The sequence below is a fragment of the Phascolarctos cinereus genome, unplaced genomic scaffold (assembly GCF_003287225.1).
Source record: "Phascolarctos cinereus isolate Bilbo 61053 unplaced genomic scaffold, phaCin_HiC Scaffold_3;HRSCAF=262, whole genome shotgun sequence".
Taxonomy (NCBI): domain Eukaryota; kingdom Metazoa; phylum Chordata; class Mammalia; order Diprotodontia; family Phascolarctidae; genus Phascolarctos; species Phascolarctos cinereus.
Window position 1 is genome coordinate 61,944,109 of NW_027555736.1, and position 26,011 is coordinate 61,970,119.

Consider the following 26,011-nt stretch of genomic DNA (forward strand, 5'->3'; position numbering starts at 1 on the left):
TCATAGCTATCATTTATATGTCACTTTAAGGGTTGAAAAGTACTTTATGCATATTATCTCACTGATCCTCACAGCAATCCTGTGAAATAGGTGTTATTATCATCTTCATTTTACAGGTGAGAAAACTGAGGCCAAGAGAAGTTAAGCGACTTGTCCAGGGTCATATAACTAGTAAGTGTCCAAGTTGGGATTTGAACTCACCTTTTCCTGATTTCAGGTTCTGAACTCTATCCATTATGCCACCTAGGTGGTCTTACCAGGGCAAAATACTATCACTTCCTTAGGCTTGGACATTATAACTTCTTTAAGGCATCCTAAGATTGCACTGAGTTGCTTGGCTGCCATTATCACCCTGATGATTCACATTGAGTTTGCAGACCACGAAAACCCCCAGATCTTTTTCAAACTGCTCTCAAACTATACCTACTCCATCTTGTACTTGTGAGGTAGATTTATGAACCCAAATATGAAACTTCGGTTTCATCTCTATTGAATTTTATCTCCTTAGATTCAGTCCAATGATTTAGGCCAGTCATATTTAAAAATAGAAGCACCATCCTTAGTTTCTATGCTAAAAACAGGCAATGGGCCAGATCTGGCTCAGAGGACACAGCTGACCAGCCCCTGCATTAGTCTATCATGATCTTTTTGAATTGCTACTGTCATCTAGCAATTAAAATAATTACCCAAATATTTTCACAGATCCCAGGTTCAGAACTTCTAGTACTGAGTTGCTGTGAGGACCAAATGGAATAAGCTATATGTGATGCTCTGAATACTGTAAAATGCTGAAAACATGTAATGAATGATTATATTAATCAATCAACTCAGGTTCACTGATCACTTTTGATGTGTTCAGGCCTATGCTGTTGGAGGCTATGCCAGATCTGAGAGTCTTTGTTCTGAATACAATATCTCGTTATTGATGATGGGCTAGAAAGCATTTCGTCATGTAAAACAAAACAAAATAAAAAACTCCTGGGGATTTTAGACCATAAGATCAATATGAGTCAGTAGTATGAAATGTCAATGCCAAAAAAGCTACTGTGATATTGCTCTTATTAATAGAAGGGTAGGAGAGGGGTGGTACTCCTGTTGGAATTGGCCCTGTCCAGATTACAGCTGGTTTTGAATAAGTTATGTTATATCCACTCTTGAGAGGCATATTTTTGAAGGTTCATTGCTTGATGATAATATGTATTACAAGGATTTTGTTTTTATTTTCTTTTCTTTTTCCAACAGGGGATGGGAGAGAGAAAATAGAATTTTGTTAATAAAAACAAATTTAATTAATTATGTAAGAAGAAAAGAAATGTAAAGTACATTCTGAGATGGACAACCAGATGGGGAAGAGACTAGGCAGATAATATACAAAGACTGACAAAAGAATTTAGAGTTTTTGAGTTTGGAGAAAAGAAAATGCGTGTGTGTGTGGGTGTGGGTGTAATAAGATCAGGTTAGACTGCCCAGAGGGCAGAAGTAGGACCAATGGGTGACAGTTATAGGGAAATGAATTTTTGGTTCAATTTAAGGAGGCACTCCTATGAGTTACATCTATCCATTAATGAATGTATATTGACTGACAATGAATGACTAGCTCTTGGGGCAACCCATTCCATTACTAGGTATTGTGTTAAATGCTGGTGAGAAAAAGAAAAGCAAAACCATAGTCCAAAAATTATATATGTAAGATGTATGCAATATAAGTGGAAAGTAATCTCTGGAGGATGGTTAGTTCCTTATAATAGTAGCTAGCTTTTTTTTTTTGGTTAGGCAATGGGGTTAAGTGACTTGCCCAGGGTCACACACCTAGTAAGGGTAGCTAGCTTTTCTATAACAATTTAGGGTTTGAAAGATGATTTACAAATGTTATTTCATTTGATCCTTATAGTAACATAGGTGTAAAGCATGTACTATTATTATCCTCATTTGACAGATAAAGAAACTGAGACTGAGAAAGGTTAAATAGATCAAACAGCTGGTGTCTGATTTAGGATTTGAACATGTCTCTAAGTCCCAGAGTTCTATCCACTGTGACATCTACCTTCTTCATTCTTGGAGGTGTTTAAACAGAGGCTAGATGTTTACTTTTGGGCCATGTTCTAGATTGGATATATGCTTTAGGTAGGAGTTTGACCAGAGGATCTACTAATTCTGCTCCCACTTTGAGATTCCATGATTCTACTGGATAGAGAGAGTAGAAGAAATAGAAATGGATTTGAATTTGTGCTGACCCTAATTTGTCTTTTGAATAAATTCCTTGTCACAGTCTAGAGTGTTAAGAAACTTATTCCAGATTTTCCTGTTGGGTTAGACCCAGATGTCTCAAAGCAGCGTGCTATCTATCTTCAATATTACGGAAAGGTCTGTGTTTGGATTCAGGGCCAAGGAGAGTGAGCTGTTTGCAAATCTCTCCCAGGGATTCCTTGGGGAGGAAGATGCTACATTATAATTGCTAGTTATTATCCATCATCCATCTCTGGGGCTTGCTTCTCTGTACTGACAATGTAGCATATGTTTCCAGGCTCACACATCAATGAGATAACGTTATTTCTCACCAAACTGAGTAAATTCCATGCTGTTTTTTTTTCTCTCGTAAGTTTTACAGCTGGTAAAAAAAAATTACATTCCTATCTTACTAACATTTTTGGGTTTTAACTGTTGACTGAGTGGGCCCCTTGAAGAGTTCTGGAGAGACATTGGAGTGGACAGCTGTTTCCTTGAGGAGGCTATCTACAATTAGCCAGTGGCCTTCAAAAGGAAATGAATGAGTCAGTTTCAGACTTGTCAATGTCAGAGCATCCACACCCATGGTTAAATAAATAGTACCCCTAGTGGAAGTACACTGTGAAAACCAGGCTGACCTAGTACAAGCCTGGGTCCAGGGCACAAATGGTAAAAGATACTAAGAAAACAGAGTATCAACCCCTGAAAACTCTGAGAAAAGCTTGCATTTTATCTGTGGCTTCCTTTTCCTTTATCCTCAGAAACCTATGTCACTAGGAAATTTGTCACTGCACTAGGCCTCAGATTATTGGAATTTAAAGTCCAGTGTCATTCTGGTAATCTTAAATGGCTGTGTAAGTGAGTAACATATTGGGAGTGCTTCTCTACTCCCCTTGACATAGACACACTATCTGTGTAATGGCCCCATTCACACCCCCTCAGTAGGATAATATTCTCATAATCTTGTCTTTAAATTCATCCTCAGAGAACAATACTAATAACAACAACAATAAGAGTAACACTTTAGATCATTCATCAGCTGTCCTTAGAGAACTCCAAAGTATCAAGCCTCCCCTCAAAGTTCGGGGAACTAGGGAGTGAGTGAAATGATCCTCATCTTATGAGAAGTGCACAGAGAAGGTGAATGAAGCTCTGAAAGACACACAGCAGTAAGAATGAGAAATAGGCAAATTCACTACAAATGTGGGAAGGATTATTATAAGGAGGGTAACAACTAGTTACTTCCTAAGGATAAAAGAGCTAGGGTGTAGGAGGGGAGTAGAGGCTAGGAAATGCTCGCTATCAGCACTGTGAAGCATAATACTTCCATAAGAATTTCAAAAAGAAGAACAGATTCTCTGGTATGGAGCAGAAGTTAGAGGGTTCCTGAGGGTCCCTGAAACCCTTTCAAAGGCCTAAGGAGGTTAAAACTATTTTTCATAATAACACTAAGATGTTTTAATATCTAGAGGTCTATCTGTCTTTATAGCTAATATTTATGGTTAAATATCAATAGATATAGCCCACCTAAACAAAAGCTCTTTGGCAGGTGTGTCTGTGTGTGTGTGTCTGTGTGTGGTGTCTCAACAATGTTTTAGAGAATAAAAGCTTCCTGAGAACAAAGCACTTGAGAACCACTGGTACAGAGGAAAGGATGTTGGATCTGTAGTGCAGAGGCCCTGAGTTAAAATACTGGCTATGATGTTTACTACTTGTAGGTTCTTAGACTTCTTAGACAACTGTGAATTTCCTCATCTATAAAATGGAGGATGGGGTTGGCCTAACTATGAGCCCAAGATATCCCTACAGCAGGAGCTTAATAAATACTTGTTGACATGAGTTGGCTTTTGGAAGTATATCAGAGGAAAGCAGGTAGTATTTGCAATGGTTTAGTTATTTAAGTTTGGAGGCAGAGGGGGCAGATTGTATGACTGTGCCCTTTTCAATCCCTAGCCAAAGAACAGGCACCTCTTCCTGGAAACAGACATTCCTGCTTAGCAGGAAAATGCCATAAATTTCCCTGGAAATAAAGGCCTTTCCTTTCTCTTCTTTCCTTCAATTTGGTGCTGACTCTCAGTAACATTTCTGAGATTGGTGGGGTATGTCTTTAGCACTTTCAGTGTCCCTATTCCTTCTCTGTTTGAAACCCCAATCCTAGTATTCTCAAGATCTTTTTCTCTCTCTTCTTTTATAAAAGCTTATTCACAAAGTGGTGTATTCCAGTAAGGGTCAAAGTTAAAGCCTGCCAGTAGAATTTCATAGGATCATAGATTTAGAACTAGAAGAGACCTTAGAAGTTGTCCAGTCCAAGCCTGTCATTTTTCAGATAAGGATACTGAGGCCCAGACAGTTCAAGTGACTTGCCTAGGGTTAACCAGTTAGTAAGTATCCCAGGAGGTATAGAAACTCTGAAGTCTACACTCTCACTACTGTATCATGTTGTCTTATCCATCAAGAGGCAGGTATTGGATAGGGGAGCTAGGAAGATGGTCTTTCCCCTCTGCCTCACCCTGCTGAGTGTCACCAGTGATGTAAGACTCAAATAGAAAAGGATCCCTATGACCACATGTTGATTTAGAAAACCACATATTAGCATTATCTATGTTGTGTTATATTTTTATTTCTTTTGTTAAACATTTCTCAATTATATTTTAGCGGGGTTCAGGCCACACTTAGGAATTTTGTGCTTCAACTCTTGATTATACCACCTAGCTTAGTCATTATGCTATGGAAATCTCTTGGAGACCAGTCTCTTCTGTTTCCCACTCTGCTCTCCTGCAGGGCTTCTCCCCCTCCCTTTGAGTTAATATGGGAGTCAGCCTTCAGAGACTTACTCAATTTGTTATAAATGCTTGTGTTGAGCTGCACACATTCTACTGGAAATAAGACAGATCTGAGTTTTTTACAATTAACAAGATTATGGCTCTAGGGAATAGTTTAAGAGAGAAAGAACAGATCCAACTTTTTGCCATTCATCTCTATCAGGTAAAGTGGAAGAAGATTCCAATTTGCTTAATGTATGTACCCCTATTCTGTTCTCTAGAGTGTCAGGGGGAATTTATTACAATCTTTCTAGAAAAAATGGCAACAAGAAAGCCAATGAATGTTTCATGAGCAACTGATTAACTCTGTTGAACAAAGTTCTTTCCTACTTTATTGCCCTGGTCCAAGGTGGGGTTGGATGAAGTTTGTCTATGGGGATATACAGATGCTTTTCTTATAGGATTCTAGATCAAGAACTGGAAGGGACAGAGGAAGACTAGTAGTACAAATTCCTTATTTTACAAATGAGGGAACTGAGGTCTGGAGAGATCAAGTGATTTGCCCTAGTGCACACAACTAGTGAAAAGGGGCAGAACCAGTAATCAAACCTAGGCTTTTGCCTCCAATTCCAAGGCTCTTCCACTGAACCATACTGAGGAAGGAAGGAGTCCATAAAGGCGAGTAATAACAGAATGGCAAAAGGCTTCTTTATACCCTGGAACCAATGGTCAAAAATGACTAGTAACCAAGAAATATCCTCAGGAGACAGAGGGAGCTTTGTTCTCAGGCCAGTAGCCAATCAGTTTATAGGCCACCAAACAATGACCGTGAAAAGCTTCAGTTAAAAACTTGGAGTGGGAAGGCCAACCAACGGTTTGGAAAAGCAGAGGCTCTGAGTTCAACAGTCTTTAGCACTAAGCTTTCTTCATCTTGTTGATGTAAATGACCCTTTTGAGATTCTAGGAAACACCTTAGCCATACTTTCCTTCCATACCTTTCATTTTTTTTCTCCTTGTCCAACCCTCAATCCCATCCTACCCTCAACTTGACAAACAGCAGTCATTATTGTGGGAGGTGGCAGACTTTGTCATAGATTGGAGGGGAAGGGGGAGTATAGCTACCAATCTGTACTATAGTCCTGAATAAACTGGATGAAAAAGGGTCTGGGACTGATCAGTCCTTCCTGATAGAAACATTAACTATAGATCTTCAGAAGACTTGAGTTTGTATTCTGGCTATGACTCTAGATGTGTAAATATGGACAAATCATTTAACCTTTCAATGACTCAGTTTCCTCACCTGAAAATGGGGATAATAATAATTTGCCTGCCGTTTATGTGGAATTGTGAGGAAAGCACTTTGTAAACCTCAAAGCAGTATGCAAATGTGAGTTATTTTTTTCATATATATTGAATTACAATTATTATTAAAAATAAACCATCGTGTGAGTTTCCAAAGGAAATCTGTAGAATAGGGTGGTTATGGTAATATTAAGCTCTAGGAGCAAAGAAAAGATAGTTGTAAGGTCATAGTTTTAGATTTAGAAGCAATCTTATATAGTCTGATTCCCCCTATTTTATAGATGAGTCCTAGCAAGTTTAGGGTACTTGTCCAAATTTACTGAAGAAATCAAACCAGAATTTGAACCCAGGCCCTCTGATTCAATTCAGTGGTCTTTCCATTTGACCACATTCCTTTCTCTTTTGATTTCCCTTTCCTATTGACTTAAGTCTGACTCTAAAAGTTGGTCAAATAGATTAGTGAAAGGTCCTCATCCAGAAGACTCTTGGATACTTTCTTTCAACCTAATGAGAAAATTATGGAATCTTCAGGCTGAAAGTGGCCCAGAAAGATCATTTTATCCAGTCCACTTTCCAGTAAGACATATAAATAAAATACTGTGGTAAGATGAGAATCTACATATTTTTAGAGACTTCCATGGAAGGAGAAGCCACACTCTCTCTTGCAACTTAAAGTGTTTACTGGCAATCCTCATTATTACTGTGACATTTAAAAAGGTTGAGAAATATAGCTTCCTGGAAATTAATAATTTTATTAATAATGCTAGCATACTATTAATGAAAGAATAGTCATTTGTCCATTTCTCTTAGACCAAAGATCCCTAATGGAACCCACTTGATGCTGATATGTTCCTGAGGGTGGAAACTCTGTTTGGTTAACAATTAATAAAAGAATGAATATTATAATGAGAGGTGGGCCTATTCTGATGAGGGCCTGGGGTATGTGACTTTGATCACTTAGTTTTGGTCAAAGACAATTATCTATATCTGTATCATCAGTCTGCCAAAAGGGGGAATCCAGATTTTCCCAGGCTTGTCCGAGTAAAACACAATGGGCCGAAACCCATCAATTCACCTCATTTTATCTTTTGAACAGATCTGAGTAACCTATAGAGGTTGATTTCTGAATGAGGAAGTAAGTAGAAAAAAGGAAAACCTTTGGTCCTAATTCAGTAATTAGTTATTAAATATAAGAAAGAAATTATCATTTCTCTCACTAGGAAGTAATAATATGTCTAATCTGTATTCCTCCCACTACAGGATTGATCCAAGGCAAAACTTCCTACCATTTGGAGCTATCTGAAAGTGAAATGAATTGCCTCAAGAGGCAGTGAGTTCTCACTGCATGTGAGCACACATCTCCTAAGCTCTGAATAAACTTCAGATGCCCAGCTTCCCTTCCCTTCATCTTGCTTGTATGTGTCCTGTGTATCTTTCCCCACTCATGAGCTGTCTTCTCCCTCTTCAGTATAAGATTATGTATCATAGACTGTTTTCCTCTTCCCTTCCTCTCTCTCTCCTCTTTTCTTCCCCTCCCCTCCTCTCCTTCCCCTGCCGCTTTCCTTTCTTCTTTTCTTCTGTTTTTTTTTCTTGTCCTGTCTTGTCCTCACCTGCCCCGTTCTCTCTAAAATGGCTCTAGTCTGTTCTTATTATTGACGTATAGATAACACTATTTAAACAAACAAACAAAAATCCCATACTAAATTAATTTCAAGCAAAGGTTGGATGATCACTTGCCAGTATTTTGAAGAGGGGGTTCCTATTGCACTAGAGGGCCTCTGACCTCCTTTCCAACTCTGTGATTCTGTCCTCTCTCCTGAAGGCAAAGAAATAACTGGCCTTTTGACAAGTTGTCCAAAGGAGCCTAAATGAATACAGAGATGACAGATAGATAGAAGGATGCATGAATTCCTTTTCTGTAATTAAGGTCTGATTGTTACTTGAGTGATAATTAATTGATTCAACATTTTATCTCAGGAGAAAAAACCCCCAAAATGGAATTGTCTGCTTTTCAGATGGAGATCAGCTCTGGAATTCACTGGAGAGGCAGTTGTTTTCCCAGAGAGAATGGGGAGAGTTTTGCACCATTGCCTCTGTCAACATGTTTTGCAGTATGCAAGACACGTGACTTGTAAAGCCCCTCAAAAGAAAACAAAGGATATGGCCTAGGACTGAGAGGATTGGGAGGACTACTCCAATCCTCTGGGAGACAGGATTAAATGCTTGTACTGTGGATTTAAGCAGCAGGAGAAAACTGTACTTGCTTTCTTTTATTGAGGATAAGAATGTTCACACTCTATACTTTACAATATCATTGTAAAGAAAGCAATTTGTAAACCTTAAAGTATCCTTTGAGTCTGAGTGGTTTAAAAACCATTTACTTCAATTTTTTCCATCAACAAAAATCTTTTCTTCCTTCCCTCCACCCACATTTTTTTTTTTAAAAAAGAAAACCTTTGTAACAAATATACATAGTTAAGCAAAACTAATTCCCACTTGGCCATGTAAAAAACCAAACCCATCTATTTCTCATTCTGTATCCTGAATCCGCCTTTGTCAAGAGGTAGGTAGCTAGGCAGCTAGGTGATGCAGTGAATAGAGCTCCAGCCTTGGAGTCAGGAGGACATGAGTTCAAATTTGGTTTCAGGCACTTGACACTTACTAACTGTGTGATAATAGGCAAGTCATTTAACCCCGGTTGCCTCACCAAAAAGCAAAACAAAAACAAAACAAAACAAAACAAACAAAAAACCAAAAATACAAGTCCAAGAAACTTAGGTAAATTTATTGGGGGCAGCTAGGTGGTGCAGTAGATAGAACACTGGCTGTGGAATCAGGAGGACCTGAGTTCAAATCTGGCCTCAGACACTTTAAAAACTCACAAGCTGTGTGACTCTGGACAAGTCACTTAACAGAGGTGGGTAGCATGCTTTATCTTTTGTCCTCTGGAATCATGGTTGGTCATTACATTGATCAGAGTTCTTAAATCTTTCAAAGTCATTTGCCTTCACAATGCTCTTGTTACTGTATAATTTGTTCTCCTGGTTCTATTCCGGAATCTGATTTCTAAATATTATTATTATCTTCTCATCAGATAGAAACAGTACTGGGACAATTTGTAATATTATTATATTATGATGTTTGGATAACAATTGTTCAGGTGTATAAAATTAATTCTGTCTCTGTCACCTACTAACTGTGTGACCATGAGCAAGTCACAACCTCTTTGGGTACCAGTTTCCTTCGCTATAAAACAAGGCCGGGGCAGGATTACATGACCTTGAGGGGCTCTTCTCTAAATCTCTGATTCTATAAATAAGATCTTTTTTTGTTATTACTGCTATTGCTAGGTCAGGAGGAGGAGAGGAGGGCTGAGAAGCATTCATACCTCTCTGTGACCCCCACCTCTGAGGCCAGGAGTTGGCCTTCTGAGAAAATGACAGAGGTGCCTCCTGCCTCAAAGTATTAATTTTATTGTCCTTTCACCATGGTAGTTAATCATTTGGGTTTTGGAAACTTTTGTGTCTTTAAGTATCCCCTTTACTTTAGGAAAAATTAGTAAGAGCTGATATTTATAAAACATTTTGAGGTTTGCAAAATGCTTCGCATACATTATTTCATAAGTTTAACACACTAGCTGGGTGAAGTAAGCACTGAACAGATGTTGTTATCCTTATTTTACAGATGAGGTTCAAAGAGGTTAAGAGATTTTTGTTCTGGTCACATAGCTAATAAGTGTTAGGGGTGAAATAGTAACTCAGATGTTTTAGACTCTCTCCACTATAATTCCATACTGCCTTCCAATGCATTGCTTGGACTCCATGACCTACAAAATCCCTCCAAAATTTTAGAATTTATGATTTCCCAATTCCAATATAAATATCAGGTCAAGTCTTAAGCTAGGATCATCAAAGTCAATCAGTCAATAAATATGTATAAAACACCTATTTATGTACCAGGCACTGTGTTACATACTGGGGATACAGAGGAAAAATATAGTCCTGCTCTTAAGGAGCTCACCGTCTAATGGTGGAGACAACTTGTAAACAGCTATGTACAAACAAACTAGAATTAATTGGAAGTAATTAATAGGGGGTTTGGGAAAAGCTTGCAGGAGGTGAGATTTTAGGCAGGAATTGTAGGAAGCTAATGGAGCCATGAGTTGGAAGTGAGGGAGACTGCCAGGAATAGGAGACTGCCAGTGAAAATGCCTGAAATCTGGAGATGGAGTGTTTTGTTCAAAGAACAGTAAGGAGGCCAGTATCACTGTATTGCAGAGTAGAGGGGGCCAAGCCATCTTAGACCTTCGTTATCAGTTAGGATCTCTGAAAGGAATAGATAACAGCCACCTGAAACCAAGGATGGAACCTGCAATAGATATCTTGGGGATGGGGGTGGGGGCTCAGGTGGGAAGAAAGTGATCTTGATAGGTGAGGTAGTAAACTTTCAAAGACAAGCTCAGCTAATTGTACTACTTTAGATGTGTCACTCAAATATTATAGTTGAAAAGAACCTGAGAGTTCATCTAATCTGACTCTATGGATCTAGAACAGAGGTATCAAACTTAGAGCAGCAAAACACTCTAATGAGGCCTAAATTGGATTGAAATGTAATTGGATAATGTTTAATGAAATGAACAAAAATGTAATACGACATAGATAATTTTAACTTGTGGCCTTCTGAGTCAATATGGATCCTGTGGGGATTTGTTTCTATTTGAGTCTGACACCCCTGGTCTAGAATTTTTATATTATGTGTCATATTTCTGCTGCTAGATTGTAAACTCCAGGAAGGAAGGCATCATGTTTCAATGAAACCTGAATCTGTTTGCTGCACCTAACTTACTGCTTTGCAATGAATAACAGCTCACCTTTATGTAACCTTGAAGAAAGGTTTGTAAAGTGTTCTATCTTGTTATTTGATCCTCACAACAACCCTGAGAGACAGATGATGGTATTATCTCCTTTTGACATCTGAGGAAACTGACGCTTAGAGAGTATAAGTGACTTGTCAAGGGTCACAGAGGTAGCATCTAAGACAGGATTTGAACCCCAAATCTTCCTGACACCAAGTCCAGTGCTCTCTCTCCACTCTATTCTGATGCCTCTCTAATAAATGGTGGTTGTTGAATGAATGTCTATTCTAGTATGACTATGTAATTTTACAGATAAGAAAACTGAAAGACAAAGAAACTTTCCCAATGCTACAGAGCTAGTTAAAGGCAGAGCCAAGATTTTGCCTTCTAGTCCAATGTTACCTCTGTCACAGTTATTCTCCCTGAATGTAAATCCTCTCAATCTAACTAACCCACATCTCTAAATCTTCCATGTAGGGGAAGCCTTCCAGAACCAGTATATTCAGAAAATGACTTAAGATCAGGTATTGGGGATCCATTTACATCCTCTTCTTATGTGCTCTGGCCAGTGACTTTGGGTCTCGGTATGTGCTGAGAGCTCTGACATCACTCATCCCTTGTTCATCTGCTGTGAGCCTTTTATTTGGTGTAACAGCCTTTTATTTGAACTTCTAGCTTCCAGTTTCTTCTTTTTCTATACAGCTCTGAAAATAATCTCCCTGTAGCCCAAGTAAGATAGTGTTACTCCCCTACTTAAGAGCTTGCAATAGCTCCATATTACCTCTAGGATAAAAGACAAACTGTTTAATCAGGCATCAGCCTGACCTTCCAGGTTTATTGCGTATTACTCTCATTCATACCTACCTCTTCATTTCCCAGCTCTGTGCCTTCATGCTCACTCTGCACTTCAGTCTCTCAGAATTCTTAGCTTCCGTCAAAGTTCTGTTTGTGGGCCTTTCTGCAGGAAACCATTTCCTGTCCTCTTGGTTGCCATTGCTTATTCCCTCCTCAAACTGTGTGCACTTCTGTTTGCTTTTAAATCCACTTCCTTCCCCAGTAGAGTATAGATAGGGTAGGGCCTATTTTTTGTTTTGGTTTTTCTTTCTCTAGTCCTTAGCACAGAATCTTGCATGTAGTCGGTGCTTAACAATTTTTTTTTTGGATTGCATCAGACCAACCCATATGTTTTTTGGTTTTTCAAATTTCAGTATTTCCCTTGGTTTCTGGTTTTATATGCCCTAGGTCTGCTGTTCATGCTAGTTGTTGATGGACAGCCAACATTGGAGAATCATTGTTTTGACCATCCTTCTTGGGAGAACAATTTGACAACCCTGGGTCTTTGTAATCTACGAAAGTCTTGGTTAAGTGGCATTTTTTGAGAGATCTCTGCCATTGCTGTTGTAAGAATTTGGCTTGGAGCCGACAATTGAGGGGGAAGAATAAATGCCTGTATTTTCATGTTCCTGCAGACACAGGTTTACATCAGGGCTACAAAACCTGTATGAGACTCAGTGACTGACTGGCTTTCCTTGGGGAAGAAAAGCAAGAGCCAGTTTTCATGCTGCCCGGCAGATGGAACATGAGAGCTAGACTGACTTGATTGTTCAAGTCTGAGCTGCGTCTAAGTCTGGAGAAAAATCCCCAGAGGTTTGAAGTGGAAATGCAGGCTTGATCCAGGATTGCACTATAGATTGAGTCAGAACATTTTCAGTCTTGGCTGGATATGAATTTGCTGACATTTTCATTGTTGAACTGGTGTTTCAATAGTGATTCAGTGTGAGGTTTGGAGAAAAATCAATAGGATCCAGGTTCTGACTCTCTCAGTCTCTCTCTCTCTCTCTCTCACTCTCTCTCTCTGTCTCTCACTGTCTATATTTCTGTATCTCTGTCTTTGTCTGTCTCTGTCTGTCTGTCTCTCTGTCTCTGTTTCTCTGTCTCTCTTCCTCCCTCTCCTCTCTCTCTCTCTCTCTCTCTCTCTCTCTCTCTCTCTCTCTCTCTCTCTCTCTCTCTGTGTCTCTCACTCTCTCTCTCTGCCTCTCACTGTCTATCTTTCTGTATCTCTGTCTTTGTCTCTGTCTGTCTGTCTGTCTCTGTTTCTCTCTGTCTCTCTTCCTCTCTCTCTCTCTCTCTCTCTCTCTCTCTCTCTCTCTCTCTCTCTCTCTGTGTCTCTCACTCTCTCTCTCTGTCTCTCACTGTCTATTTTCTGTATCTCTGTCTTTGTCTTTGTCTCTGTCTGTCTGTCTGTCTCTGTTCTCTCTGTCTCTCTTCCTCTCTCTCTCTCTCTCTCTCTCTCTCTCTCTCTCTCTCTCTCTCTCTGTGTCTCTCACTCTCTCTCTCTGCCTCTCACTGTCTATCTTTCTGTATCTCTGTCTTTGTCTCTGTCTGTCTGTCTGTCTCTGTTTCTCTCTGTCTCTCTTCCTCTCTCTCTCTCTCTCTCTCTCTCTCTCTCTCTCTCTCTCTCTCTCTCTCTCTCTCTCTCTCTCTCTCTCTCTCTTCCTGTCTGTTTCACTGTCTGTCTCTCCTCTCTTGGCTTAAGAGAGGATATACATAGTGTGTAGAGCACAGGAGGTACAATCAAGGGACCTGATTGTTTAGGGTTTGAATTGAATTTTTAAACTTGGGTTTGAAGCCTGTCTCGGACACTAGCTGTGGGACCCTGAGCAAAGCACTTAACCTCTTAAAGCCTCAGTTTCCTTATCTGTAAAATGAAGATTATAGCATGTGTGCTGCCTACTCAAAAGATTATTATGAAGAAAGAATTTTGCCAACTTGAAAACATCTATGAGTTATTTCAGAACCCCCTTCATGGTACTTATCCATTTACTATTGTTATTATAATTTCTCAGTTTCACTTTCGTGGCCTTCCTCTTCCTGGCCTCCCTGTGCGGCAGAGCTCTCTTTTCAGAGGAGATGATTCACTTTTTGGGCTCAAGAGATCTGCCTCAAGGACAAAGGTGAATATGGAGCCATTTTAGGAGGAATTATTTAGGTAACTAGAAGCAAAAAGGTCCTGCTATCTATCCTTGGAGACTCAGAATGCAAATCCTGTTAGAAAACCAAGAAAAGGAGACTAACAGAGCTGACATCTTGTTTTTGAGAGTTGCTGCATTGCTCAGCTGTGTCCATTTTCAGAGGAAGAGAAAAATAAACATACAGCCAAATACAGGAATCTGGATGCTGAGGTGGAAGGTTATACACAAGTGTTTATTTTCACTACATTACAAGTATTTGTGGCTTATTCAATTGTGTGAATTATTAATATCTGTAAAGTAGGGAGCACAGTCTTGCCACAGAGTCGGTCTACAGTTCTTAGGTGGGAGGTGGGGGAGAGGGATTGCTGATTTTTGGATTTTGCTCAGAGATATTTCCAAATGGAACATTATAGATCACATTTTTTTCTTTTTTTGTGGGGAGACAGCTTGGGTTTTCCCCCAGTTCAGCACTGTAGCTGTCCAGTCAAGAGAGCTTGCAAAACCTTTTCTTTCTAATCTAGGCCACACAGTCCCTTACTGTGCCCCATTAACCAGAACTCATTATTTACATTTGAGAAGAAGTGGCAAAGGCGCTTTTTTAATGCAAGGGTCATCTCCCTGGAGATAAAAGGTTCTAAAGAAAACCATGAAGTTGGTGCTCTGTGTGTCTGATGGTCTAAAATGTAAAAACACAATACTGTTTTGTTTTCTCTGTAGAGAAAAAAAATCTCAAGACAAATATGGGGCCTATTTGATATTTATCTGGTTGTCACTTTAGTAGGGAAATAGACTGGTCACCCTGTGAGGTTACTTCCTATATTCAATTCAGTTCAGCGTAATTTATTTTAACAATCATTTTTTAAGCACGTTTATATTCTAGGCACTGTGTTGAATAGGGGGGATGAGAAGACAAAAACTAAATAGTCCCTGCCTTTGAGAAGATTACATTCTGCACATGGAAGACAGCATGTATGTAAACAAAGAAACAAATACTTGGTGTGTTTTTTTTGGTGTAGCTTCTAAGAGGGACTAGTGACATCATGGGGTGATCTTGATTTGAGAATAAATTTCATATATATATATATATATATATATATATACACACACACACACACATACATACACACACACACACACACACACACACACACACACACATATATATATGTATATATGTATATATATTTTTGGAGTCAATCAAGGTTAAGTGACTTGCCCACGGTCATACAGCTGGTAAGTGTCTGAGGGCAGATTTGAATTCAGGTCCTCCCAACTCCAGGGCTGCTGCTCTATCTACTGCATCATCTAGTGGCCCCCAAGAATAAATTAGATTTAAGTGAGGCAAAGCTGCACAAAATTTTCAGCTTCACTCTCTCTTCCAGAGTCATTGAAGGTCAGTGGCAAGACGATGACTGGCTATGTCCCAGGATGAAGCGGATGACCTTGGTGCCTTGGTGTGTTGGATGTCTGACCAAGGCCTAAGCACTCCACAGTGCCTGCTTCAGCCGCCTTCTGGCCATTTGAACACATTGTTCTCACCCGCCCACTTTGCTAGGGAAAGTCTTCACATGTTTAGGTAGACATCCCTCGAACTCACCCACAGGTTTGAGGCCTGTTGGTCACCTTCAACCTGCTTGAGCCCATCTGCTGAGACAGTTTTACTGGGACCCGGCTGCTGCACATGCTACAGCTTCTCGGAGCCACAGGTGACAGCTGAGTACCAGGTAGATGTTTTCTGTTTTATTCTAGAGGCAATAGGCAGCCAACAAAGCTTCTTGAGCAGGGATTAAGATGGTCAGACAGGTGCTTTAGGAATATCCATTTGGCAGCTGTTGAGAAGATGGCTTTGAAATGCGAGAGACTGGACGTAAAGTGGCTATTACAATACAAGGAGAGGGGTGAAGGAGGCCTGAATTGGGATGGTGACCCTTTGAAGGAAAAGGGAAAGCAAGACATATTTGTTTTGGAGGGACTTTTAGACTGGCAAAAATAAGAATCAGGGAGGATGTTTTAGCTGTCTTCAAATATTTGAAGGGCTGTCACCTAGAAGGGGGATTATAAATGTAGTCTATTGACCCAGTGTGAAAATAATCTTAAACTGACAGAATGACCTGCTGGTTATATGACTCCTATGAGAATTTAGCAAAAGTGCTTCCATTTTTTCAGTTTCAGGGAGAAAACCGAGACCTCTCCCATTCAAATGTAAGCTTCTTTCAAGTAAGGATTGTTTTGTTGGTTGCATTTGTACTCCCAAGGCCCAGTTCAGTGCCTGTTACATAGTTGCCTAATACGTGCTTATTGATTGGGGATGGATTGTAAGGAATGCTTTACCTAGAACTGACCCAGAAAAGAATAGACTTAAACTCTCTAGACCTCAGTTTCCTCATCTGTAAAATGAAAGAATTAGACTAGATCTCTAAGACACTACCCAGTTTTAACATTCTGTGAATCTATAAACTCATGAGTGGTGTTACTTTGTGTGTGTGTGTGTGTGTGTGTGTGTGTGTGTGTGCTGGTAGGGTGGGTGGTATTTGCATGACTGAAGAGAATTAAAGAATTAAGGAGGATGGATTAGGCATTGGATTGGGAAACTGTGTTTGAGATGAAGAAAGCTAAAAGGCCTCAGAGAAAAGAATAAGTGGTCAGACATTGAAGTAAAGAGTATTCTACCTCAGCTCTGAAAACATCTCCTGCTCCAGGAGCCCATGTCAACGTGTTATTCCTGATCATGCCCAGAATCTGGCCCCAACTAAAACCAGAGCTGAAGCCCAGAGTGAGCATTTGGCTCTTTGGGTCCAAGATGTCACTCCTTGGTCCTTTGAGAATTGAGGTCCACATGCAATCCGTTAGCCAGTACTTCCGCCCTTCAGGGTTAGACCCCATGACCCCTAGAAGCCAAGGAAACTGACTGAGAAGTCACTCCTCACTCTGACCCAGTTTATTTTCTCCTCTGAAGTTAAATTCTCTTCTCTCTTAACTTGAGGCCACTGTTTGTTGTATGACATGTTGCACACCCCGGGGCCTGCAGTACCTTCTTTAAAATAGGAGTACTTCTTCAGGGAGTCACTGAATATGCTAATCACAAAGTCACATCTCTTCAGAGTTGGAAAGGACCTCAGAAACTTTACACCTTGAACCTGAATAAAACCCCCCTATCCAACATTTCTGTCAAGCCTCCCAAGGCAGCCTGTTTTACTTTTGAACAGCTCCTATTATTAGGATGGTTTTTTTTTCCCAGATGTGTTGCTCCTAGTTCTCCTTTATCCAGGGTAGGTCATGTTAATTTGTAGGAGAAATCCATAATGGATGTGAAATCATTCAGGGTGCTCATGCTGGAACCCAGAGCTGCCAGAGAGGTAGTGTTTGCAGACGGTGGTGCTTAATCCTCGGGCCAAACAGTATCCTCACTTTCATTCCACAAATCCTCCTCCCAACTTCTTTGTTTCTATTGAGGGCACCCCCCCATCCTTCCCAATAGCCATGTTCTCAGCCTGAGTCATCATTGACTCTTTCCCCTCCCTCATTCTCCACTGCCACTCCCATATCTAATCACTTCCCAAATGTTGGCTTCTCTACTTTCACACTATGCTTTGCATCTATGCCCTTTTTGCCACTCATGCAGCCTCTCTCTTATCACAGGGCCTCATCACCTCTCAACTGGCTGACTGCAATAGGCTCCTAACTGGTTTCTCAGCTTCCACCCTTTCTTTCCAGTCCTTCTTCCACATAGCTGTCAAATTGGTGTTGCTAAAAGATACATTTGACCTTGCCCCTCTCCTACTCAAAAATCTTTAGTGCTTTCCCATTGCCATTATGAGAAAATGCCCGCTCCTTATCCTGGCATTTGAAGTCCTGTAAAATCGTATTCTTATCAATCTTCCCAATCTTCTTGAATACTATTCTACTTCAAATACTCTATGTTTCAATCAAACTATCTTACCCATTGTTCTCTGTGCACAACTTACACCTTCTACTTCTGGGCCTTTGTACAGGCTATCCCTCTTGTCTGGTAGATGTTCCTTCCTCACCAATACCTCTTAGGGTCCATGGCTTCTAGGGACTTTGAGGTACGTTACATAGCTCAGATGCTACCTTCTAGCATCTGTCTGTCTCTCTTTGTCTCTGTCTCTCTTTCTCCTTCCACTTCCTCCTTTCTTTGCTCCTTTCAATCCCATCTTTCCTCCTTCTTTCTTTGTCCCCCCCTTTTCTTCCCCTCTCTCCCCTTTTAATTGTTTTGTATTTCTTAGCACAATACAATATTTTGTATTTATCTGTGTTAAGCGTTGTTTCCTTACATACTTATAAATGTCTTTGTTGTCTCTGCCCTTAGAATGTTAATTTTTTGAAAGTAGAGATGCTTCCTTCCTTTTTTTTTTTTGTAACCTCAGTGTCTATCGCAGCGTTTAGTAAATGCTTGTTGGTTTATTGCAAATAAAGCATTTTTATCCTAGTTAGCAATAGGGAGGCACTGAAAGTTTTGGGTTGCTTGATAAGGTCCTTGGGTGGCAAAGACTATCATTTTTACATGTTTTATTGATGTTCTTTTCTTACCTTTTTTTTTTTGTTTCTAGCACTATTCAATAGCTCCCCATTTCTTCTCTCTTCCAGGTCAGCCCCCACTTCATAACAAGTATAGTCAAGTACAACAAAATCACACACCAGCCACGTCTCAGTCTCCCATCCATAGAAGTCTCCTTCTGCACTGCCAGTCCAGTGTCTTATGGCAGAGAGGTGGGAGGCCTGCTTCCGTAATTCCTCTCTGAAGGCATGAGAGGTCACTTCATTGAACATAGTTCTGTAGTCTTTCAGTGTTGTTTTTGTTTGTACTATTGTGGTCACAGGATGCTGCAAAAGTGAGAGCTTATACTGTTCCCTCTCTCAGAAAATCCACCTTGTGTGTCTGGACATCTGAAACCTGCAGTGCTCTGGAGGGGTCATTTGTGTCAAGAGAAACACAGAAGAGGGTAAAAAAACAAAACAAAACATCAGTTGGTTTTGCCTTGCTGAAGTTCAAAAGAGGAACTGATAGAGTTCTTGGCAAAGAATGATGGGAAAAAGCCCTAGAAAGTTTTATTTAGCTGAACCACCTTGGGGGCCAAGAGGAAAACCGTGATAAAGCAATCTCTCAAAGGCCCTGTACAAGCTTGGGACCCAAACCACCAGTCACTTACCAGCAACTCTATATCAGCAGTTTTCTCATTAGGGGCATTTAATTGTACCAGTCACTGAGTTCCCTCACAGAATACAATGAGTAATGAGATAACATTGTTATGGTATGAAACATTGTACTGCAAAGTGAAGTGAGACCTGGGGGAAATAATGAAGATTTTGACTCACTCAGGCCATGGGGATTCAAGCCCAGGTTGTCTACTTGTAGAGACGACTCTGGGAACATTTCATTTTATAACTAATATTTTGCAAATAATGTTTGATTTTTTTCCAAGAAGGTTCATGGATATACAAGCATCCCTTATTTGGTCCTTCTTATAGCCTTGTGAAGGAATCAAGACAGGGATTGTAATTTCCATTTTATAAATGAGGAAAGTAGGGCACAGAGAGGTTATGTAGATTGTCTAAAGGACACAGCTACGATTAGAATCTTGATTCCAAATCTGATACTCTTTTAACAACAATAATAATAATAATAATAACAATAAGTTTATATCTTTTATATCACTTTCATTTCCCCAAATATTGCTCCCCTTCCTACATTTAGAGAGCCATCCGTTATAACAAATAATAAAAAAGAAAACAACGGGGAGAGGGGAAGAAATTCCATAAAACTAACCAACACATAAACCAAGTTCATAACACATATTTTCCATTTCCCACACTGATAGTCCCTCACCTTTGTAATGTAGGGAGGATGTTACATTATCAGCTGTCTTCTTCAAGGTTCAGCTTGACCATTGTAATAATAATAACTAAAGTTTATATAACATTTTAAAGTTTGCAGACTACTTTGAATATATCATCCTGTTTTATCTCCATGATGACAGTTGAGGAAACCTGAGGCTGGACAAGATTAAGTGGCACATTTAGGGTTATATAACTAGTAAAATGTTGCTGGATTGGAACTCAGGTCTTCCTGACAAGAAGTCAGGGAGGGAACAAAAGCTCTTGTAGGGTGGTGGTTGGAGGAAAAGGTAAGGGGCAGAAGGAGTGAGTCTTCTGGGGTGAAAAGCTGTAGAAGTGGGATCTTCTGGCAATGTCCTAATATTTAGCTTCCATCCTCTTTCTCCCCTCCCCCATAAACGTGTGCAGGGGCTTTCCTGTTTCCCTTTCTCGCCTAGGTGCTTCTTGATTAGGCTTTCTTTCCTCAGTAGCTCATTGGAGCACAGGCCATAGTCTCATAGCATTTAGAGGATTTTTGAGGTGATTGCTTTACTAGCAGAAGACAGGCAGGGGGTAGGGTACCTCCTTCCCTGCACCCTCTACACACTCATGGGTTTGCCTTCCTCTTTTTTTTTTAAACTTAGACTCTAAGAGTAGAGTTTATTACATGTGCATACTAATGAGGTCCAAAAGACTGCAGAAGATTCCCCTATATTTTCCAGGAAAAGCAGACCTGGAATTTTGCAGGCCCAGTAGCCTCAGAAGTTAGTGGTACAAAGGGTGTGGGTAGAAAGTCCAAGCTCCCTTCAAAGTCCATCTCAAGAGGCCTTTCCTGAATGCTCCAGTTACTATTCTCTCCCTTTCTTTCACTCACTGGGTATTTATTTAATATATTTCTATATTCTCAAGCTGCACCCAGCAAGGTCAGGGGTAGAATTTGTGAGGATAGTTCAGTAGTCTTTCTTCAAGTCTTTCTTGCCACTGTGGGATCCACTCATGACCCTTTGGGCACACCAAGAATTACTTCTGTGACAATATGTCCTATGTCTTAGCAGGATTCCAGGTCTTTGAGGGCAGAGACTATCTCATTTTTGTGCGTATATCCCTAGCACATAGCTCAGTGGCTCGTACATGGTTGGCACTTAATAAGTGTTCATTGATAGATTGATGTAATTTCTTACTTCAGACAGTTCTATGGCTAAAGTCCTGCTCTTCTAAGAGGGGAGCAGTTGGCAGATGGAGTTCTGTGCTACACTGTCTGACTCAGTGAACTGTTTTAGCTAATACTCTGTCCTCTCTATAAGGACTAGTTTAACTGGGAAGGGGCTAGAAAATAGTTGTCCTTTTGGAAAACTAGCATATCATTGGGTTGGGGAGTTTGAATTTTGTTTTTCAGAGGTGCATTATAGGACAGTAAAAAAGCCCTAGACCTGGAGTTAGAGAACAGAACAGAGCAGAAAGATCTGGGTCTGGTATTCACTGCCTTTGTGTCTGTAAACAATTCACTTAAATCTCACTGAACTACAGTTTCCTCACCTATAAAACTAAATGGGATCTAAGATCCCTTCCATCCCAAGATTCTATTAAATTGAGACTGTATAGAGAAATTTCCTGGGATTATAGATTTAGAACCAGAAGGCACCATAGAAGTCGTTTAACCCAAACCCCTCACTAAAAAATTACTATGAACTAGTAACAAACATCAACATTTCCATGTGCAAAAGAGGCCAGGAGAATATTGTATATGAAACTGTGAATCAATAACAATTGCTCTTGGTACTCTTTTACTCTCTTAAAAATGATTGATGACCCCCCCCCAAGAGCTTTTGTTTATATCTCAATATTTATTGTATTAGAAATTAAAATATTTTATTTTTATGAAAAAAAGTTTTGATTTCTTAGACCCAGTGAAAGGTTTTCACTGTACTTTGAGAAGCATTGTTCTATTAACATAACATTATATATGTATATGTGTGTATATATATATATATATATATATATATATATATATATATGTATACACACACACACACACACATATATTTTACATACCCATACACACCCTGCACATATATAATTCAACGTGGTAGCATTACCACAGCAGAGATGCTAGATGTAAGAATGAATCAAGCACTGGGCCGGGACTCAGGAAGACTTGAGTGTAAATCTTCCCTCAGATACTTCCTAGCTGTGTGATGCTGGGCAAGTCACTTAACTTCTATCTACCCCAGTTTCCTCAACTGTAAAATGGGGATAATAATATCACTTATCTATGAGGGTTGTTGTGAAGATCAAATGGCACGATATTTATACCGGTACGTAGTAGACACTTAATAAATGCTAATTCTCTTCCCCTTCCTCCCCTTCTGAACTTTCTTCTGTTTTTTGTGTTTTTCAAATGCTTAATTGACCCTTTTCTACTGTTTTATAGTGCGACATCACTATCACTGCTGTCTCCAGGTCCTCTCAACTCTCCCTCCTGCAAAATAAAAGCCTTCTCTTGAAGTCCGACAAAATAAATTTGTGTTATATATCTGAAAACGTCTCTCATTCAGTACCATCCATCACTTTTCCAAGAAGAGTTGGTAGACATATTTTATAGAGTCTTCTGGGGTCATGACTGGTTATGTCATTGATCAGAGTTCTGGAGATTTTCAAAGGTGTTTTTCTTTATAAATATTGGAGTTGTTTATAGAAATAGTTTTCTTGGTTCTGCTCATTTCATATTCTGCGTCAGTTCAGAGAAGTCATCCCAGTTTTCTTTGAATCCCTCTGTTTGGACATTTCTTATGACCCAATAAAGTTCTATTATAATTATATGCTAATTATCCCAAGTTGTTCAGCTGTTCACCAACTGATGAATATCCACTTTTTTCCCCCAGTTCTTTGATGCAATGAAGAAGTCTTGCTATAAGCATTTCCCATGTATGGCTCCATTTACTCTGTCTTTGATCTCTTTGAGTATATGTTTAGTACTAATGTTGCTGGATTTAAAGGGCATGTACAGATTAGTTCCAAATTATTTTTCAGAATGGATGGACCAATTCACAACTCCAACAACAATGCATAAATCTGTGCTGTCCTTCCATGGGTCCTCCAATAATTCATCAATCTGGTTACTGGGAGGTGAAACTTCAGTGTTGTTTTAATTTTAATTTATCTTATTATATGTAATTTGGAACATTTTTCATATGGTTGTTGACTATTGTTATTTCAGTCATATCTGACTCTGTGACCACATTTGGGTTTTATTGGCAAAGATCCTGGAGTGGTTTGCCATTTCCTTCTCCAGCTCGTTTTACAGATGAGGATACTCAGGCAAACAGGTTAAGTTCATGTCCAGGGTCACACCGATAGTAAGTTTCTGAGACCCATGGGGCTGGGCATATTCTTCCTCTTTTCCTAGTTATACCTTAAGCAGCATCCTTGAAAGCCCGGCTTAAGCCACACTTCCTTTGAGAAGCCTTCCTGGAATATCCCAGGCCAGAGTGATTTCCCTCACACATGAACTTATAGATATATTGGGAAAGAGTATTGATTGTAGGGTCAGAATCACAGAATCTTAGCGGTGGACCTGGATTCAAATCTTGTTGCTGCCACTTTACTAGCTGTGTGAGCCTGGATAAATTATTTGCTCAGGATCACCCAGCTAGCTTAGGACAGTGTCCCATATCTAGCACATACACGAAACACTCAGTTGGATTTCCTTCCAAGGATGCAGATAGCAATTCATCCATGCCTACCCACCCCATGTGACCCTTGTCTATGTTCTCCCATAAGTGCACAACACAAGATTGACCCAATGTGCTGGGGAAGGGTGGGTAGGGAGACTTCTTTCCCTTCTTCGGATATCTTCAGTGTCACAGTAAAACACATAGGCTGTTCAACTGGTATCCCATACTTTCACCACAAGACCAATCATATATTTTTAAAATAACATCCTATATTCTAGTTTTTTTGTAGTTGTGTGTTTTAGTCTGCTCATACACACCATGCCTAGCATACAGAAGCCACTTAATAAATGCTTGTTGAAAGAATAAGTGAATGATTCCTCTCTGAGCCTCAGTTTCTCCCAGTGGCAAATGAAAAGGAGAAACAATGAAGCATAGCAGGTAGAGATCTAGACTTGGAGACAAGAAGACCTGTGCTCAAATCCTACCTCTGACATTTAATGGTTGTCTTTAAGCATTAGTGCTCAAATGCTTATTTCCTTCCTTGTTTGCTTCCTTTTGTCCTCCAAGGGCAAGTCACATCTAAAATTGTTTAAGCCATAAGCAGGTTTCAATCTGTGTTGGGTGATCTGGGAGTAACCCTTTCTGGGAAAATTACAAATCCTTTCTTGAGTCAAATGTGGGTAATGATACTCGGCCTACCCATCTTACAGTTGTTGGTTGTGAGGAAAGTCACTCAAAAACTGAAGAGAGTTACCCAAACTTAGGCCTTTTTTGGTCTGCCCTGTATAACCTTGGGTAAATTATTTAATCTTCCTGGGCCTCAGTTTCCTTATTTGTAAAATAAGGAGAGGAAATGGCCTCTGAAGTTTCTTCCAGCTCTAAATCTATGACTCTATGAACCTATCACTTAATTTCTCTGGGCCTCAGTTTCCTTTTCAGTAAAATAATCCCTTATTTTAATAATCCTTTATAAGCTTTTCAGTGTCTCTTTGACTCTAAACCTATGATTCTGTCACTGTACCACCTTGGGACTCGGTGTTCTCATCTGTAAAATGAGGGGATTAGACTAAGTGGCCTCTACTTGCCCTTACAGTTCCAAGTCTATGATCCTAATTATTTCTCACACATCACACTCTGCCTTGTATTTTCATTTATCTTTTGATCTATCCTACTGGTCCAAATATAGCTCTCTCTCTAAAATTAAAAACAAACAAACCTTTAGACAAAGAAAGAAAAATAAGACTAATGATAACCTGCATTTGTGTTTTCTTCCATTTAGATTGTGTAGAAAAATGTAGCCCATAGCTGGGCCAATACACTGAATGTCTTTTCTTTCCAACTGGATCATGTCATCCTTTGAGGCTGAAGACCCTCTCCCATAAAGCCTAGCAGAATGCCTTGCTTGTAGTATATGTTTAATAAATACTGTTGCTAATTGAGTGAAGTCCACGAAGAGTCCTAAATCTTTCTCAGTCTCCCTGTGTGATCATCAGCTGCTCATAAGCTCACTCCTTGTCCATAACAACATGGAGGAAGAAGACTATGTGTCTCTAGGAGCTGTGTTCTTTTAGACTTCCTCTACTCCCGACCAGTTTCTTCTTTTGTGCACCAGCATTGTTCCAACTCAACTAAAATCACAGGAAGCCATGCAACAGACCCCAGGAAAAGGGGTGTTTCCCTTGCTTGGGTGTCTTCCGGGTAATAAAAGTAGAGTTGTGCTGGGAGCAGAATTTTTTTCTGCCCTAAGAGGGAGCCACAGCCTCATCTATGGCTCAGCTGGACAATGCTGCAGAAGAGAGAAATTCCCCAGCCCAAGGATGGATTACATGTGTATTTCTCCACTTCTTTTCTTCTGTGTTTGTAATTGGCAGCAATCCCTTGCAGGACCTGCTCTACCAGTGCCATATGTCCTGGGAATCTTCTGGAACTTTCCTGCCTCTCCTCTGACAGGCTAGGCAGGGAGCCTACGGTCAGCAACCCTTCCCCTCCCTCTCCCCCTCCCCATCTATCCGTTTCCCATCCTACTGTCCAGGGAATAGTTTATTTGAAATTTGATTCTTCAATTCAGCTTGTCTGACAGAGGGCCCTCTCTTTATAGCTCTGATCTATAATTTACCTGAGGATTTGGCTGCTTCTTTTGTCCTTCCCACAGCTGTCCTGGCCAGCTCCTAACATTTGTCATATGCTTAAAGATAATAGAGCTGAAAGGGACCTTTGAGATCAACTTATCCACCCCCTTATTCAGGCAGGCAAGCTATTATCATCCCAATTTCATAGATGAGGTGATTAAAACCCACAGAGGTTAAATAAATTGCCCTAGGGTCACCAGCTAATTAATGATAGAGAAAGACTAGATTCCAGTCTCTTGCTTCACAGGGAGAACAG

The 26,011-nt window shown here is 40.0% G+C and overlaps 2 long non-coding RNA genes across 4 annotated transcripts in view; one reads left to right on the plus strand and one right to left on the minus strand.

Annotated features, from left to right (window-relative positions):
* LOC144456267 (uncharacterized) overlaps positions 1-12,167 on the minus strand; it is a 22,731-nt gene extending 10,564 nt beyond the window's left edge. The window contains exon 1 of the long non-coding RNA XR_013485209.1: positions 12,010-12,167. This is a non-coding gene — a long non-coding RNA (uncharacterized LOC144456267). The remainder of the gene's footprint in view (positions 1-12,009) is intronic.
* A 1,295-nt stretch (positions 12,168-13,462) lies between these two features.
* LOC144456268 (uncharacterized) lies at positions 13,463-22,493 on the plus strand. 3 transcript variants are annotated; one of them, XR_013485211.1, is made up of 4 exons: positions 13,463-14,099; positions 14,998-15,086; positions 15,500-15,841; positions 18,726-22,493. It is a non-coding gene; the product is annotated as an uncharacterized LOC144456268 (long non-coding RNA). The 3 variants fall into 3 exon arrangements; XR_013485210.1 differs by having other exon boundaries at positions 13,466-15,086; XR_013485212.1 differs by lacking the exon at positions 14,998-15,086 and having other exon boundaries at positions 13,466-14,099.
* The last annotated feature ends 3,518 nt before the right edge of the window (positions 22,494-26,011 follow it).